General features: G+C 37.8%; 1 long non-coding RNA gene across 1 annotated transcript in view; it reads left to right on the top strand.

Moving 5' to 3' along the window:
• Positions 1 to 16663, top strand: part of LOC135837703 (uncharacterized) — a 354017-nt gene extending 337354 nt beyond the window's left edge. The window contains exons 7-8 of the long non-coding RNA XR_010557242.1: positions 14406 to 14508; positions 15287 to 16663. This is a non-coding gene — a long non-coding RNA (uncharacterized LOC135837703). The remainder of the gene's footprint in view (positions 1 to 14405; positions 14509 to 15286) is intronic.
• The last annotated feature ends 1774 nt before the right edge of the window (positions 16664 to 18437 follow it).

Below are 18437 nucleotides of genomic sequence, written 5' to 3'. Positions count from 1 at the left end.
AACTTACCATCTCTGATATTACATTTTTTTATCAAAATAGTTTCCCTTACTCAATTTTGATGTCTAAAAAGTAAGCGAGGGTACATGAGGCGTGACGAAGTAAGTCCAATTTGAAAATATGTTGTTTGAAAAAAGTACGAAATTTCGTTTTTTGGATTTGGTAGTCATTAGATAAGATCAGGTCTATTTTGAATATTATTAATTTTTTTTTTTTTAAATTATAAATTTTTGATTTTTTTTGGGCAATTTTGTAAAAATGAATGAGGGGGGGGTCAGTAGGTGCATTTTTAATTTGAAAAAGGTCCTTCTAAGGTCCTTCAGAAGTCCTTCTTTTTAGTTTTCAGATTTTGTTAGACACCCTGCTCATGGAATATAAAGTGAAAAACTGAAAATCCAAAAATCAAAAAGGAATAGGAAAATTCCTAAAAATGAGGTGAAAATTTGGGGGAAAAATTGAAAAATGTAAATAAAACAGAAAATTTTTTAAAAAATAAAATCAAAAAACTTGAAATTGAATCAAAAAGTTTAAATAAATCAGAATAAATGTTTGAAAAATTGCATGAAAAAATGAAAACAAATTTGAAAATTCTGAAAATGAAGTTGAAAACTGAGGATAAAATAAAAAATTTAGCCTCGTGGAATATAAAGTGAAAAACTGAAAATCCAAAAATCAAAAAAAAAAATAGGAAAATTACTAAAAATGAGGTGAAAATTTGGGGGGAATTGAAAAATGTAAATAAAACAGAAAATTTTTTTAAAAATAAAATCAAAAAACTTGAAATTGAATCAAAAAGTTGAAATGAATCAGAATAAATGTTTGAAAAATTGCATGAAAAACTGAAGACAAAATTGAAGTATTTGAAAATGAGGTTGAAAACTGATGATATAAAATCAAAAATTCAACCTTAAGTACTGAAAATAAAGTGAAAAACTGAAAATCAAAAACTTTAAAATGAATTAGGAAAGTTCTAAAACTACGTACAAGAAAAAAATTTGGAAACAAAATCTAAAAATGAAAATAAAACATGGAAATCTTTCCAAAATAAAATCAAAAAACTAAAAATAAAATCGCAAACTTGCAAAATGAAATAAAAAACATGAAAATTGAATCAAAAAATTGAAATGAACCAGAATATTTAAAAAATTGTGAGATAAAGTGAACACGAAATTGAAAACATTGAAAACAAAGTTGAAATTGAGAGTAAAGTAGAGAAATTTCAAAAATGTTTCCTGCCAATTTTGTCAAATTTTTATTTTTTTTTAATTTTTGAAGTGCTTTTGCAATTTTTTTCATCGAATAAGTTTTCATTACTTTTTGATATTTTCTGTGCTTTTTAGTCTTTTTTTCAGTGTTCTTACATCATTTCAACTCTTTTTCGATACGTCTTTTCATCCTGTATTTTTGGCAAATTTTAATACAATTCAATCATTTTTTGGTAGTTTTTTAAAATTTTTCATTCTTCATTCTTTGTTTCCATTTTCAAGACGTTTTTCGCAATTTTTTTTTTAAATTTTACTAAATATCGTTTTTGATATAATTTTATTTTTATTGATTTTTTCCAAATTGGGGGGGGGGGCTTCGTAGGTCTATTAGGTCAAGTACCAAAATAGCTTGATTTATTGAAATGGTGATTATTCAAAAGAATTCTATGATGCAGAAGTGGTAAATTTTTTAATAAATTGGATTGTTTTCTTTTTTTAAAGGGGATCCTACCATAATTTAATTCCAACAGTCGACTGAGAAATTCTTCAAGGACATCCCCCTCCCCAAAAAACACCCAGCAGCTTCGAGGGGTGATGGCGAAAAAAAATCACAACTGAATACTTAAATCGGAGCACACCTTTTTTATCAAATTGAATGTCAATTCCAATTTTTTCTCTCCAATTTTCCGACCACGAATGATAATGAAGTTTCCATTTTATTAGGATAGTAAAATAATGTTTTCAAAAGTTCTCCTTTTCTGCGTCATAAAAATAGGGTGAGAAGTGGGAAAGCGAGGATTTTGAAATTATTCTATTCGTGTCATCGAGTAAATGGACTTGGTAAACTGTGGCTTTTTTTTGGTTGGAATCAGGTTTTAAAATTTTTTGGGTGATTTGATTTTTTTTTTTTAAAGTCATACATCATCTCATGTCAAATTATCAGTTTGACTTTTTGGGTAATCCAGAGTAAAATCCTAAGCTCAAATTAGGTATATTATATTCGTCTATTGCATCGGCAAAGATCCAAAAATGCTGATAGATACCTACATAAAATACACCACACACATAACGTCAATTGGGTGATAGAGAGAATTGAAATTGGTCTCGTATATGGTGGAAAGTTCGTACTTCGTATACGGTTGTGTGTGGCGATGATGGCATAAGATTAGGGCATGGCAGTTACCGAGGGGGAGGGGATGTATTGGCGTGGCAATGGCCGCTGCAGCGTTGAACTGGTCAATTATCCGACAAGAAAAGGAAATAACAGTTAACGTAAAATGCGAAATTAGAACTGACGAAGAAGCCGGCAAGAAAATAACGGTGGGTGTAATGGGATAGTGGACGTGCAGCAGGAGGCTGAGAGCAAGCAGTTGAAAAGAGAAAGAAAGTTGGCTGGTTCGGCGCTGCTGCCGTCGTCGTCGTCGTCGCTGCGTCTTGTGTGTAGTATGCTTTTTCAAATAAGGAAAACTCGCTAAAGCGAGTTATATTATTAGTCAAAAAAGGGGATGAGGAGAGTAAGTATTGGTGGAGGAGAGTAAGTATTGGTGGAGAAGAGGGACGGGGCAGGGTTGATGGAGATATAGTATGAGAAAAAGTGAGAGAGATAGAAGTGTATGGTAGTTGTACTTTGGATGTGTGTGTGTGTATGTGTCTGTCTGTTGTTGTGTGAGTCGGTATGTGTTTTACCGTGTACATAATAAAGTAGGAAAGGAGCGGCGATGAGGTGGGTTTAGGTTATAGCACATAGTATGGTACTCGTACTGGTACTGGTATGGTATAGCCGAGGAGATTGGCAACGAACGCGCGAAGGAGAAAGAGTGGCACGAAAAAGGACTGAGTTAGTGTTATGTTCGGTATCGATGACTGAGAGAGCGAAATAAAAGATAGAGAAAGAATGAGCGAAATGGAACTACTTCGAACCATATATCCATCCAAATGCGGAGAGATTTGCGTCATGGAGAAAAGAAGCAGCAGCGAAAGGAGAACGAGAGAAGGCAGCGGATGGCGGTGACGCCACATAAACTAGAATCATTTCAAACTACACACAGCAGCACTATATCCTTCTACTTGCTGCTTGTTCATTTAGGCCCCCGAGATAGCGTTCGCAACTATAAAAGAGGGCGGAAAAGTAGCGCCATAATTTTTAATAATTGCCGAAACTCTGTCAGCTTTGTCAGCCATCAATCAGCTCTCCTCGACCCGTTTCCCTTTCGTATTGTTGCGAAACTGCGAAGAAAATTCGACGTTAAAGCCGCTCGTAATTTCTTCTTTACCCTTCTTCTTTTTTTTTTCGCTCTCTCTTTTTTTTCTCTCTATGGGTTTTTCGTTCTCGTTCGTTCGTTCAGTAGTCGTTGCTTGGTATGTAGTTTTTCTACGTGGTTCGGAGTCGGTTTTCTCGACGTCTTTTTTTTTCTTCTTTTTTCTGTAAGTATTTTGCTACTTTACGTAGCGTAGTCGGTGTACTATTTTTTCATGGCGAAGTATACCTACACGATGTTGGATAATTTGAACTATTCGTGATAAACATCGACCACTGTCTCTTTTTATTTTAAATATTGATAGTGTCTGTATAGCTTCTCATTATACAAATTTTTACTGATGAAATAAACATATTTACTTGAAATGATTTTCACGATGTATTTTTAATTAAGTATCAAGTAGGTATACAATAATGTACAAGAAGCACGATTGCATTTTAAGCTAAATATTTGAACGAACTTTCACAAAGAATTGAATAGATGGACGAATTTAACGAAGCATTGCAGTCTGAATTCAAGATTGTGTCTAAATCAGTGAATCAGTTCTTAGACATTTAGATATCTCAAGAATCGAACGGAGATATTGCCTTACATCAATTTGTTGTACATCTTGAAGATTATTATCAAACATTTTGGTATGACAATGAGTTGCAGCGATTCCTCGATTCGTGGTATCTATCTATCATCCCTCCCCCAAAAAAACGTTTTTTTTCGCTATTGTGAGCAAGGGATGTGGGGTGGGGGAATTTTTTTGGCTCAACATTTTTTTTAAAGGTACCAACGATGTTTCATCAAAGTTTCAGAAATCTGAGGACAGGGGCATTTCACCTATTTTACTCAGGAATACCCTTTCAGTAGGGTGTCCCTTAAAATGCAAAAGTGAATATTTCTTAGGTCTGACCCCCCCCCCTAATTTTTTAATTACATCACATAGTTCTCAAATCCAAAATATTAGCCCATTTGAAGGTCATTAACCCGTGCCGACTTGGCCTAGAAGGTTTAAATGGGATTTAACAATGTAGGTTTGTAAGTGAAAATTGCATTTAAATTCCTCTTATGAGCTTAAAAAATAATTCCGAGAGTTTTTTTGCAATAAAATGTTGCAAAATCATGTCAAAGACCTTGTAAAACAATAACGGGGTCATGGGGACCCCCTGCCCCCTCCCCACCCTGGAAGTATGTAGTGCAAAATGACAATTTGGTAAATTAAAGATTTTTCCCCGCAGTTGGCTGGCAATTATACGTTTTGAGCTCCCCTCCACCTCGCTCAATCATTTTCCCTCTTGCTATGTTACCATGAGACACTCTCCAACCCCCTCCCCCCGAATCCCTTAAAAGTGATGAGAAAAAATTTGGCAAATTGCTGAAGCCTTTTTTAGAGATTTTGATTAATACTTGTCCAGACTATCTTTTTTCGCAATAAAATCCTGCAGAAGCATGCCATAAAACAATAGCGGGGCGATAGAGGACCCCTCCCCCTCACCCCACCCAATAATATATGGGGGAAAATTGAAATTTTGTGAATATAAGTACATATTTTCGAGTGATTTTCATGCATTATGCTTGTGTAATGGTTACAATTGGTTCGTGTCTACTCCCCCCCCCCCCATCACTCATATTTTCAGATTTCAAGTTCAAACTTTGATGTATTGTAGGAAACGTTCCGAATGCTTTAAAAAAATTGAAACGAAAACTTCAATGCAATGTATTCTTCAACTTTAAATGTTGATTTACAATTTTCTCTTTTGTCAAAACTGTGGTAAACCAAGAAATTTTTTCAACGTTTTTTTGTGGGATGCTGATTACAAGTAACAAAATTATTGTATGTTGAACAATATTTCCTTTCAAATAAGCCCAACTTCATTTCGATTATTTTGAATTAAAATGCATTTATTTTTTCATATTCCATTGCTATTTGAATATTATCGTCTAAAATTGCCACCTTGCCTATTTCACAATTTAAGTATCAAATACGATTTTGAAATATTTTTAATACATATTTTGAACATTTTTGCGAAAGTTTGATTTATTTTAAAATACATTCTGTTTTTCTCAAAATGATTGATGATTTTTGAAGTTATGAAATCCAATTTTCATTCGATCAAGAAGTCCTCCATCACCCTGTTATTGTTTTATGACATGCTTCTGCAAGATTTTATTGCGAAAAAAAGATAGTCTGGACAAGTAATAATCAAAATCTCTAAAAAAAAAGGCTTCAATTTGCCAAATTTTTTCTCATCACTTTTAAGGGATTCGGGGGGAGGGGGTTGGAGAGTGTCACATAGCAAGAGGGGAAATGATTGAGCGAGGTGGATGGGAGCTCAAAACGTATAATTGCCAGCCAACTGCGGGGAAAAATCTTTAATTTACCAAATTGTCATTTTGCACTACATACTTCCAGGGTGGGGAGGGGGCAGGGGGTCCCCATGACCCCGTTATTGTTTTACAAGGTCTTTGACATGATTTTGCAACATTTTATTGCAAAAAAACTCTCGGAATTATTTTTTAAGCTCATAAGAGGAATTTAAATGCAATTTTCACTTACAAACCTATATTGTTAAATCCCATTTAAACCGTCTACGTTACCTTCTAGGCCAAGTCGGCACGGGTTAATGACCTTCAAATGGGCTAATATTTTGGATTTGAGAACTATGTAATGTAATTAAAAAATTAGGGGGGGGGGGGTCAGACCTAAAAAATATTCACTGTGTAGAGGTTTGGGGTGGCACGACCTACCGGTACAACTTTTGAATTTTAAGGGACACCCTACCTTTCAGCTATCTTGATACATACATATAAGCACAAGTACTTCTGCGCGTGTAGTTTTACCGTACGATCGCGCGGTATAAATGAATTTTCAAATACACATTCTTAGGTAAAATTTTACGCTGAACAACTTGATTCTCTTCAATTTCGGCCATTTGTTCATATTTTTGGAGAAAAACGTAAAAAACATGGTTTTTTGAGAGTTTTTTGAGCTTTTGAGCTTGACCCACCACTCCAAATAGCCGGGTGATGATTTCTATAGAAAGTACACCCAAAAATACATATTTGACGAAAAAATCGTTTTGGTATGTTTTTTCGTTCCGGAGTAATGTCGATTTAAAGTTTTCTTTTGTCCCTCCTTCTCCCCCCCCCAATGTTATGAGAAATTCTGAAAAAATTCAGGGAGGTACCCCCATGTATCCTCTAACTATATTCGTTTACAGAATAAATTTATCTCAATTACTCGCTGATGCAGAATTTTTCCTCTGAAAAAACGCGTTTTCTGACCCCCCCTGCCTGAGGGGGGGAGCGGGTTATGGGCCCAAAATTATTTTTTGGGGGTACTAAACATACCCTGTGAGTTTCATCGAAATCCGAGGTTAAGGGCATTTTGCCTATCTTATCCGGGGGTACTCTTTCCGATTGTTTGTAATTTTCCAATGAAAGGTGAAAGCTGGATTTGATAATCGATTTCGAGGATTTTCTGACGTAAATTTCAATACTTATTAGTAAGGTATCTGCGTGGTTCGAAACAATTTTGAAAAAAAATATCATAATTGACGTTCGAGCTGAGCTGAGCTGAGCTGAGAATATGGCGAAAAATTTTCCCATCATTGATAGGCCTAGATTTTCATAAACAACAACATATGTTGTTTTCATGACTGTGTTTTGCTTCTCGAACGTACTCGCGTATGGAGGACACCTTTGAAAAAAAAACTAATACATATTTGAATTGACGTATGTATGTGTACAAATTCGATGGAAAAATTTTCCGATGTTTGGCCCGAGCCCGAGCTGGGACGTACCTCTACCTATGGCCAAAAATTTTCCTACGGATAAATGTTCGGATGTTGTTTTCACGACTGTGTTTTGCTCCTCGAACGCACTCGCGCTCGCGTATGGATTTGTGATTAATGGGAAACTGATATAGCGAGAGACGACCGCAGTAGCGAAAAAAACAACGTAGTTTTTCATTCGACTGTCAATTGGTGCGATTCAAATGTGTTTGATCTATTGTGGAATTTTTTATTTCAATCGCTGGTTTTCATATATATATACAAGTAATATCGGTTGGTGTTTTGCAATTGAATCAGATCTTCGTGTTCGTTTGGATTGATCTCGGGATAGGATTTTTTACAGTGCATACCTACCTACCTACCTACCTACCTCTACAAAATGAAATTCACGGTGTACGCTTTGTTCGTGGTGTTACCGTCGTTATGCGTTTGTACTCCATTACCCGATGTCAGTGCAGATGCGACTTCCGGCTCTGGAGCTTCGGTCCAGACTACCGGAGGTGGACCTACGAGCGTGTCTACAAATTCGAATTCCGACGCCAATGTGAACGTGAATAATCCTACGTCTACGCCTCCGCCTCCGCCGGCGACCCCGACTACCGCAGTACCACCGGATACCACCGCACCTCCGGTAGGACAACCGACCTCAACGAGTCCGTCGCCTCCAACACCTCCTTGCACCGCACCACCTACACCTTCTCCGTCTGGTACTGATGTTTCTGCCAATTCGAATTCATCGGCCGATGCCAATGTCAATGTCAACACTCCACCAGGTTCTGGATCTGAAGGCGGTGTCAGTGGCAGTGGTGCCTCTGGTAAACCTACCCAACAAGGATTCGCCAACTATTCGGTTTTGAAAATCTCCAGCGACCAATTCAAAAGTCAAATCGAGAAAACAACTTGGTTCGTGGCCAAGTACACCGCTGCTCAGCAAGAAATTCAAAGCGAGGTCACCGTGTGCGCCGACCGTCACGTCTGCCAGAAATGTAAAGCCGTCAAATTCCAGTACGTTACTGAAAATGGTAACTTTATATTCAAAGAATGGGGATACGACGGCGCGAATTTGATCTTCATCCAAGAAAACATCTGCTTCTCCGCTCAAGATTTCGTCATCTTGAAAGCGGATGTCGCGAATGTGATGAAAGCCACCAAAGACTCGAAGACAGCTACCGCCGTCGGTGATAGCCAACAAGTGAAATCTGCCCTGAGTGGCGAATACGCTGTGCTCGGTACTGATTTCAAGAATTACTTCGTTGGTCAAACATCGTGCGATAAAGGCGCCCCAGCCACGTTTGTCGCCTTCACTCAGCAAATCTACGAATGCGAAGAAAAACAACAACAGTATGCTCAACAAATCACGCAGATTTTGCAAGCTAGCGGAATCGACGAATCAAAATTGTCCAAGCTTACTCAGAAATTTGATATAGATACCGATCAATTCACCACAGTATCTAGTCAAACCAGTGTATCTCCTAATGGCAGTAGCACCACTTCACCTACACCTACACCCAGTGGTGGTGGTGGTGTGGATGCTGAAGCGTCGTCGAGGAGTGATGCTAACGTAAATGTTGATAATAATAATAGTGGCGGCCCTGGTGGCAGCCCACCACCATGCACTGATTCGCCATCTTCTACTCCATCTCCATCACCTTCAACTCCATGTCCTTCATCTTCTCCAACTGGTTCTCCTTCACCTAGCGGCAGTGGCGTCAATGTAGGTGCATCGTCGTCGAGTGATGCTAATGTGAATGTAAATAATACCGGTAGCTCCGGCAGTGGCCCACCACCATGTACTGATTCGCCATCTTCAACTTCATCTCCATCACCTTCAACTCCATCTCCATCAGCTTCAACTCCACCTCCTTCATCTTCTCCAAGTGGTTCTCCTTCACCCAGCGGTGGTGGCGTCAATGTAGGTGCATCGTCGTCTAGCGATGCTAACGTGAATGTAAACAATACTGGCAGTGGTACGCCACCTCCATCATCACCACCATGCACTGGTACACCGCCACCACCGCCAACCTCCACCACGCCATCGCCACCGCCCACTCCTACACCTTCGTCTCCATCGCCACCACCACCTCCTGCCAGCGTATCTGGAGGTCCTACTTCCGTTGATGCCGGTTCTACTAGCAGTGCTAGTGTCCAAACCAGTACTCCGTGATTTTACTGTAAACCGAAATTGATGATTGCCGTACAAGTATTATACCTCTACTTCTTTAATTATTTTAAACTGTAGGTTATTACGTAGTAGTCATTGTAATAATACATAGATTTAGTTGAAGCATGAAATAAAAAAATGAAGAAAAAAAATCGTTTTTCAGTGGCTATGGATTTTGTGGGGAATTTACTTACATATCGAGACAAAAATTAATTTCGAGTAGGTATTATATATATATATATGCTCGTCCTACCGCAATAGCCCATTTTTTTTACAAAAATTTGACTAAAAAGTAAAAATTGAAAATGTGGCACTTTGGTGTGATTTATAGACGTTTCTATAAAAGTTACAGCCATGGCTTCTCGTTTTGTTGATGTCATTTGCTTAATAAAACTTGATTCTTCACCCAATTGACAACGAAAAACGCGATCCGCTAGCAAATCCGCTGGCAGATAGCTAGAAAGTCCTAATAAGTCGCTGGCAAATTCGCTTTTTGCCATTAAAATCGCTATCAGGAGTTCTTTTCACATGGCGGAAATGACAGCGAATAGCGAAACCTCTACCTGTCTACCAACAGTTTTCATCACAGATCATTTTTGTGGGCGAAAAGCAAAACCGCTGGCGTTTTTGAGAGCGAAAAGCGAAAACTCTATTTCAGGTATTAATTTACTTCAGCATTTCGCTTTTTTGCTGGCATTTTTGTGACGCATGTTACCATTTGGAATAGTTTAGCTACAAAAACATCTGTTAACATTTTGCTGTTGAATTTTTTGCGAAAAGGAACATGAATTGAATAATTAATTTTAAAATGGATTTCAATTTAGAAGGTTGAAAAACATTCATTATGATGCTTCATTCAACAAAGTTGAAAAATTCCCTCCCTGAAAAATTTTATTTTTTCTCCATCTCCCTCCCTGAAGATTGAGTCTTTAGTTTGGGATAAAAATAAAATTACAGTTTTCTGACTTAAAAAATCCAAGGAATTAGCTGATAATGCGAATTTCAAAGCTCTATCCTTTTTTTGTGAGGATTGTGTGTGCCTTTAATTTTCAAGTGAAACTGTCGTCCATTTATTGCACTTTTTTGGGACTAAAATTTGAAGATTGTTTTTGACTCAAAAGCCCTTGAAAATTTTACTGATATGCACCCCAAATCGCTTGTCTTTTCCTCTTAATAATTGTGTGGATATATGTGCTTAGGTATGCAATTAAGTACATATCATCTTTTTTAGTGTGAAGCACTTTCAGTTTCAGAAACCCATGAAAAGCAGCATGTTTTTCTTTTTGCTGGAAATGTTTCACAAATGACCAATTTCTTTTTTAAAAAAATATTTCACTGCCATAAACATATCACATACTGTTCAAACACGTCTCAAATAATTTGAAAAATTATTGGCTACAGATAGGGGTAACGGCCCAGTTTTTTTACCCTCTCTAGTTTTTTTTACCCCCCAAGAATTTTCTGAAAAATAAGCCACCAAAGTCATGAATCGAATTGAAAACCATATCAACATGTTTTGTGGTTCTTTTGGAACACAATGCCCTTGAAAAACTGCATTTTCCATTTATTCTTCATGGTTCAGGGGACTTTGAAAAATGTAATGTGAATTTTAGTCGATTTTCTTAACAAAATTTTAAAAAAGTGTGTTTTGATTTTAAGGATTGGACGCACTAATTTCCATCAAAATGAGTTCATGAGTACATCGCTGAATTCTACACGCTCTGGTCTATTAGATGAGCTGGTTAGTTTTCATCAAAATTGTTTTCTAAAAATTTTTAGAGGGGGTAAAAAAATAGGGAACGATTCAAGCCCAGTTTTCTATTTTTTTTACCGGGTAAAAAAATAGAAAATCCATATTAATTTTTGTTCTCTTAATTTTTTTACCCTCCACTATTTTCAGAATTTTTGCTCGCTGAAGACCGTTTAAAGGCGTGATATAAATTTTATTCATTTTTGGGGAAGTTTTGAATGTATGGCTCTGAACTTTTGTAAATAATATTGTCTAAAAAACACTTTCTACAGTTGATTACATCAATGTAAATAATCAACTAAAAAAATTGAATAAAATATGATTGATACCCCTCTAATATAGGTTGTCTGTGAAAGCAAAACAAAACAAAAACGGGTACAAAATTGAAGACCTTAAGTATAGCAATAACATGGAAACAGAAAATTGTAGCAGGAACTTTCACCATCGATATCCGCAAAAAATGTCTAAAAAATAGTTTCTTGTGAAAAAATGCGTTCATCTGGTGGTCCAGGAATTTTAGAGTCCAAAAATACGTGTATTAAATTTTTTTGTTGAAAATTTGCACAAATAATCTTTATAAATTCTCAATTTTATTCTTAATTAGGTTTTCAAGCAATGAATACACTAATGATAACGGAAAGGGCACTTTTTGGCATGATTAATTAATAATTTGTCAGGAAACGTTGAATCTATATGGTTACTATTGAAAACACAGAAAAAATTGGGGGGTAAAAAAAATAGCGAACGGGGGTAAACGAAATAGCGAATGGGGGTAAAAAAAATTGCGAACTCGTTTTTTTGCAAAAAAAATTTTTTCCTGGCAAACCTAATGAAATTAAACTTTTGGCAAACACTGAATCTTGTCAATGAATGTTTGCTGATTTCAATGCGCTTTTCAGTTTTTCTCTAGCTTCATTAGGTCAGAAGAAATTTCAAGATATGTCCTTAGGGGGGTAAAAGAATAGGGCCGTTACCCCTACAATATGAATGGTGCTTTCAAGAAGGTCCTATCGACCGATAGGACCTTTTTGAGGAGTTCATGAAATTTGAATCTCTGGCATTTTCTGCACACAATGGTGCAAACCGCAGCGCACTATGTGGTGTTTTTTACAAACAGCAGCCATATGAAGTTGGTGAGGCCAGCCCTCCACAGTGACTTGGATGGCAAAAAAAAGGGCGCATGGGGTTTTACAACAAAACTCAATAGTTGGAAGTAGTGATTTTGTAGTAATTTTCAACGAGGAATTCGAATCCGATGTCCTTTTCTTTGCCCGGCCCCTTGGGGGAGGAGGAGTGGGGTGCGACAGAAATCAAATTTTGTAAAAATGAAAAAATCTAGTGATTCTGAATTTAATTTTTTCCTCAATATTTGGTGTTTTAAACTTGTAAATTACGTACCTAACAAATTGTCTGAACTATTTCATGTTTTTGGTGGGTTTGAGAAGGAATAAAATCGATTTTTAGGTGGAATAACCGCAAGAAGGTCCTGTCGTTTCAAGAAGGTCCTATCAAGGTCTCTTTTGTAAAGTGCTCCTATGGAAATATTCGTGGTGGAAAAAAAATTACTACGCAGGAAATAGATAGTGGAAAGATGCTTCTGTTCAACAAAAAAAACTGGAGCTGGCTATATCATTGTAAACCAAAATAGCAAAACACTGAAATATAAAAATGTGTTTTTCTCAAAACCAGTTTTTTGGCAATAGGACCTTCTTGAATAGCACCATTCATATGTTTGGGTGGATGAATTTCTCAAAATTGATAAAAAAAAATTACCTCCCTGAACGAGGATCGATTGCCATATATATGTTTAATTTAATTCCAATTTCTAAACCTGCACCGGTGGTGTACTCCTGTAAATGATATCCCTTACATCAGTACCATCTATGCGGGGTAGGAGGAGATCAGCAAGAACCAAACTAAACATCCCAGAGAAAGGTGGGAGTGTTGGATTTTATTTTCTAGTTCCTTCTCAGCTTGTTTGAGAACTTTCTCCACCCCAGCCGGGGTTATTTGGCTCATCTGTAAGGTAATCACTGTAGGGCAGTAGACAACCCACAGCAGCCGGCCCAACTGGGTGGTAGAATCTCTCTTTTATCCCTCTTAGTACAAGGTACTGCATTGTGGGTTGGTATATGTAATGTGAAAATATCAGAGAGTAGGGATAGCCCAGTTCACTAGTCAACTATGTTACATGCCACATTTTGGTTTTTGATATCAGCAAAGTGTTTACCAAGGATCCATTGTAGACTAATAGGATTGTCCAACCTCAGTTTTCGTGTGTGTCTAAAAGTTATTCTAACAAATAAGATGCGTTGGTTCATGGTTGACATCTTCAAGTGTTAATCCATTTTCATACAGTCCCAGAGGTGTGTAACCACCAGGAACCCACCCTCCTGAGGGGAGCACTCTTTGGCCTCCAGATTTTCTCCAGCCACCCCACGTGGATCTGTATGCTTTTGGGCACACTTCAACACTCTGGCCACTGTGGCGCCTTCAGCTTCTGGATGACTACAGAGACCCTAGCTGTATCTTCATAAGTTGATTGTACTCCATCTTCTGATATTGTTATGTTACTAATGTTAAGTAAGTTATTGGCACACTGTGGTTTGTTTAAGGCTGTTGCCTTCCTGAGGCTGGATTGGGTATCAAAATAACACTCCATCATGGATGGACTGCTTTTGTGGTGACTGATGGTTTTCAACTGGTCTGCATCACCTTCACTCTGACTCCCACTGGAGGGCATTTTTCGGAGATTATTCTGGATTTTTCAATTCACATGAGCTTTTTCTCATTATTTTGATGGAAGTTCAAACTTCAAATTTAAACATTAGGTATTCAAGTTGACTTTGGGCAGTAAAAATCCAAACTTTAGTATGGAATCAAATTGAGCTTCAGCATCAGCATAAAAAAGCTTGAATATCGCATAAAATTCAGCATTAACTGAAGTTGAATTTGAGCTTTGAGATTCAAGCTTCAAAGATTTATGGAAGTTGAACTCTTTCCTTTGAATTCAAACTTTTACTTTGAGTAGACAACATGAACCTTCAAAATTCATCGTTGAAGTAAAAACTTTGTTGACAGAAATTCATCTTTCAGCATTCGAATTCCAACTTTCAATCATTTAATCATAATGAACTTGATAGTACCTACATATTTGGTTTTTTTTTTTTTTTTTTTTTTGAATAATTTAGCTAAACAATAAATGATTCTGCTCGATTGTATGAACTTATAAAATTTTGTTTTTGTTTCAGATGCAGCATGGAAAAGTGAACTTCGGTTACCCCACGTTATTCCTTCTTACATTAGGGTAAATCAGCTATCAGCAACGAATAAAGAACATTTCGATACATACACGTAAGTAATTTTTCGCTGAAATCGGTATTTTAAGTATTCCCGTCGCGGCGATAGCCATTAAAGCGAGAACAGAGAAGAGAAACTTTAAAATGCAACTGATTTTGCGTGTCGAACAAAAACATAGCATAAAAATAACCGTATATTTAACCCTGATAGTACACGGGCGGCGAGGAGATTAGGGTGAGGTAAGAGTAGCAGCAAGGGGTAAATATTTCAGGCGACGTTATTGCAAAATATTTTAACAAAGTGTCAAAGAAAAGCGCGAAATTCGTATCCCGAGTGAGTTGATTTTGAATGGTAATGCGCGGCTGTTTTTTCGTTTCATACTTCGGGTATGGTATCTGGGTATAATTTTCTTAAATCATTGCGCGCCGATTAAAGATAATAACGTAATAAATATAGACCACTTTTAAACCCATATCCGTACATTTATTCCAAGTTCCCTTTCGCTCCCTCCCACTCTTCGCTTGTACGATTTTATTAATCGTTCAAGTGTAACAGGATTATTAAAGTTGTTCGATTTAAATTGTACGTACGAATATAAAGTCGATTAATTGCGAAAGTATTATTCGATGTACGTTTTATAGGATGTTTCTATACGTACATATTATATTGCATTTATGATATAGAAAGGATTATCTACGAGTATTGGGTAGGATGCTGTGGGAGGACGATTTAGGGTCGCGTGATGCCTAATTTGAGAGTTGTAAAGTGAAAGCAGTGGTGTGAAATGTTAGAAATTGTGCTTGTTACTTCTTTTGTTTCGTGCTTTTTACAGATTGTAGCCGAAAAGCTTTCCGTAGCAGTGCCAGAGAGCGCCATTTGCTGGGAGGAAGACGAGCAGCGAAACAATATTAGAATTCGATGGCGGAGAATTTTTAATTTGCAGCGGACGAATAACCTTACGTGTTAAATATATTTGAAGGAAATATTGTTCGATTTTACCTCGTTCTTTAAATTTAGACTTTTTTTTTGTTTTTTTAATTTTAATTCAATTTTTCACAATATTGATTTATTTTCTATTTTTCTGTGCTTCGATTTTGTTTTTAGAATTTTTTACGGTTTTCAACTTTTCATTGTGAGCTGTTGTCTTTTCACTTTCTGTGTTTGTTTTTACCTTATTTGTTTTTGGTTAAGTTTCAATTCACATATTCCTTTTCTCATACTCTTTCATTTTTTCATTCAAAATTTATCATTTCTCATCATTTTTTTTACGTTTTTTACGTTTTCATGTTTTCATGGTTATTTTTTGCTAATTTTTCCATTTATTCATTTCTTTTTGTTCTTTGTTTTATTTTACTTTATTGCATTACTTTTTGAAGGATTTCAATTTTCAAATTTATTTCAATTTTCTCTATTTCTTATTCTTTTTTTTCTGGATTAATTACCTACTTTTTCAACATTCGCGTTTTTCTTAATTTTAGATTTGTGAAGAATGTGTTCGGCTTTCAATTGTGATTTTTTCAAGGACAAGAATGGTTTCCAGGGGGGGGGGGTTTCAGGGTCGAGGAATTCATTGCGATGATCGGTAGCCTGCTACAGTTTGATTGGAAGCCTGTGGAGCGGTTTTGCACAATGAAAAGTACCAAAAATGCCACTTACGCGCATCTCTCAAGAAAATGAAGGTCATATTCGAAATCAGCAACCCAAAATTAGTTCAAAACCGTTGCTCTCTGCCTGCAAAGTCGCAAGTCGCGCAGTCCAATCAAAAATTGCAAATTGGAAGGTCTTTACCTTGCAGTGTGCAGAAATGAAGGGTCCGCGCGAGTTTGCGAATTGGAATTTGAAAATGGTGCTACTGGGGGTTTATTGGGACGGCGAATTCAATTCCGCAAACCACAGCTCATGACACCGCTTTGTTCTCCTGCAAACTGGGTTTGAATTCGCCAGAAAGATGAAATTTCAAGTTTTTGACAAAAATGTGATTTTTTCAAGGACAAGAATGGTTTCCAGGAGGGATTTTCAGGGTCGAGGAATTCATTGCGATGATCGGTAGCCTGCTACAGTTCGATTGGAAGCCTGTGGGGCGGTTTTGCACAATGAAAAGTACCAAAAATGCCACTTACGCGCATCTCCCAAGAAAATGAAGGTCATATTCGAAATCAGCGACCCAAAATTAGTCACAAGTCGTCTTTGTTGCGGACAAATCGCTCACATTTATCCGCCACCCCTGTTGATTCCGCCATTGCCTACTAGGGAGTAGGCAGAAGGGGCCAAAAAAACCACTGGATAAAATGTCGCTCAAACGAGCAGAAAATTTGGGCCTGGGGGTGTTTTGGGACGGCGAATTCAATGCCGCAAACCGCAGCTCATGAAACCGCTTTGTTCTCCTGGAAACTGGGTTTGAATTCGCTAGAAAGAAGAAATTCAAAGTTTTTGGCGAAAATGTGAATTTTTCGAGAACCGAATTCTAGAAAATGAGTCGAGAATGGGTTCCAGGGGGGTTTTCGTGGTCGGGGAATTCATTGCAACAATCGGTAGCTCGCTAGCGTTTGATTGGAAGCCTGTGGAGCGGTTTTGCACAATGAAAAGTACCAAAAATGCCACTTATGCGCATCTCCCAAGAAAATGAAGGTCATATTCGAAATCAGCGACCCAAAATTAGTCCCAAATCGTCTTTGTTGCGGACAAATCGCTCACATTTATCCGCCACCCCTGTTGATTCCGCCATTGCCTACTGGGGAGTAGGCAGAAGGGGCCAAAAAAACCACTGGATAAAATGTCGCTCAAACGAGCTGAAAATTTGGGCCTGGGGGTGTATTGGGACGGCGAATTCAATGCCGCAAACCGCAGCTCACGACACCGCTTTGTTCTCCTGCAAACTGGGTTTGAATTCGCCAGAATGATGAAATTTCAAGTTTTTGACAAAAATGTGATTTTTTCAAGAATTGAATCCGAGCAAATGAGACAAGAATGGTTTCCAGGAGGGGTTTTCAGGGTCGAGGAATTCATTGCGACGATCGGTAGCCTGCTACAGTTCGATTGGAAGCCTGTGGGGCGGTTTTGCACAATGAAAATCATCAAAAACCCCACTTACGCACGTCCCCAATGAAAATGAACGTCATATTCGAAATCAGCGACCCAAAATTAGTCCAAAACCGTTGCTTCCTGCGTGCAAAGTCGCAAGTCGCGCGGTCCCATCAAAAATTGCAAATTGGAAGGTCTTAACCTTGCAGTGTGCAGAAATGAAGGGTCCGCGCGAGTTTGCGAATTGGAATTGGAAAATGGTGTACCAGGGGGTTTTTTGGGATGGCGAATTCAATGACGCAAACCGCAGCTCATGACATGGCTTTGTTCTCCTGCAAACTGGGTTTGAATTCGCCAGAAAGATGAAATTTCAAGTTTTGGACGAAAATGTGATTTTTTCAAGGACAAGAATGGTTTCCAGGGGGGTTTTCAGGGTCGAGGAATTCATTGCGACGATCGGTAGCCTGCTACAGTTCGATTGGAAGCCTGTGGGGCGGTTTTGCACAATGAAAAGTACCAAAAATGCCACTTATGCGCATCTCCCAAGAAAATGAAGGTCATATTCGAAATCAGCGACCCAAAATTAGTCCCAAATCGTCTTTGTTGCGGACAAATCGCTCACATTTATCCGCCACCCCTGTTGATTCCGCCATTGCCTACTAGGGAGTAGGCAGAAGGGGCCAAAAAAACCACTGGATAAAATGTCGCTCAAACGAGCTGAAAATTTGGGCCTGGGGGTGTTTTGGGACGGCGAATTCAATGCCGCAAACCGCAGCTCATGAAACCTCATTGTTCTCGTGGAAACTGGGTTCGAATTCGCTGGAAAGATGAAATTTTCAGTTGTTGACAAAAATGTGGATTTTTCAAGAACCGAATTCTAGAAAATGAGTCGAGAATGGGTTCCAGGGGGGGTTTTCGGGGTCGGGGAATTCATTGCAACAAACGGTAGCTCGCTAGCGTTT

This window comes from Planococcus citri, chromosome 2 (assembly GCF_950023065.1).
Source record: "Planococcus citri chromosome 2, ihPlaCitr1.1, whole genome shotgun sequence".
In the NCBI taxonomy this organism is placed as follows: Eukaryota; Metazoa; Arthropoda; class Insecta; order Hemiptera; family Pseudococcidae; genus Planococcus; species Planococcus citri.
Note: the sequence above shows the minus strand (reverse complement) of the source record. Positions and strands in the feature narration are given on the sequence as shown.